This window comes from Euphorbia lathyris, chromosome 5 (genome assembly GCF_963576675.1).
Source record: "Euphorbia lathyris chromosome 5, ddEupLath1.1, whole genome shotgun sequence".
NCBI classification, from domain to species: Eukaryota; Viridiplantae; Streptophyta; class Magnoliopsida; order Malpighiales; family Euphorbiaceae; genus Euphorbia; species Euphorbia lathyris.
The window spans coordinates 82,388,456-82,389,348 of record NC_088914.1 but is presented as its reverse complement, the minus strand read 5'-3'; positions in this window follow the sequence as shown (position 1 = coordinate 82,389,348).

The following is an 893-nucleotide window of genomic DNA, read 5'->3' as shown; positions in this document are numbered from 1 at the left end:
AAAAAATGCCATTTCGGTCCACTTTTCTTAACTTTTAGACTTTTAATCCTTAGTGTATATATATATATATATATATATATATATATATATATATATATATAATTATGTAATATATGATTTTCAAATTGTTTTAGAATTTTAACATATATAATTATTTTAGAAGAGTGGTGTTCCATTTTATTTTTATAAATGTATGTATTATTTTCTCTTTTTTTATCATTATTTATTTAAGTCACATTAAAATCTATTTTAAATGTTATTTACTTGGGTATTTTGTGAGACAATTAGTAGATATTAGGGAATAAACATATAGTCTTTTTGACATTAAGATTATATTAGTTATGTATATATATATAGTTTTGGAGTATATTTGAGTTATGTTAATTATTGACAAATAGAGTTATTTTGAGTGATAAATGCTATTTTCTTATTTATGAATTTCATCTACTATTTTCATATATATTTAAAGTATAAATATATTATTTTCATTACTCTTTCTTATATATGTATTGGATAGTATACTTTCTTTTACTCTTATTTTATGTCTTTTGGGCTAAAATGTGTAAATATATATCTATATTATTTTCTTTATCTCTTTTGGCCATTTATGAGTCCATGTTTCAAATGGGCTTCACTTGGAAAAATTAATTTTTGGGCCTAAATGTGTTTATTGATGTAATTATAATAGTTAGAGAGTCCATTAAATAAGTGGGGAAAATAAGTCATAAAAAGAGAGTTTTCAATTAAATTATTTAAGCTAATGAGCTTTCTTAGATCTCTAATGTAGATAAATAGAGTCATTTTGGTTGATATTTCAAATCGTCTTCAAAACACCACGTTTTAAAACCTTAGTCCGTTCCAACGACGGATTAAGCGAACATTGTAATCAAAAT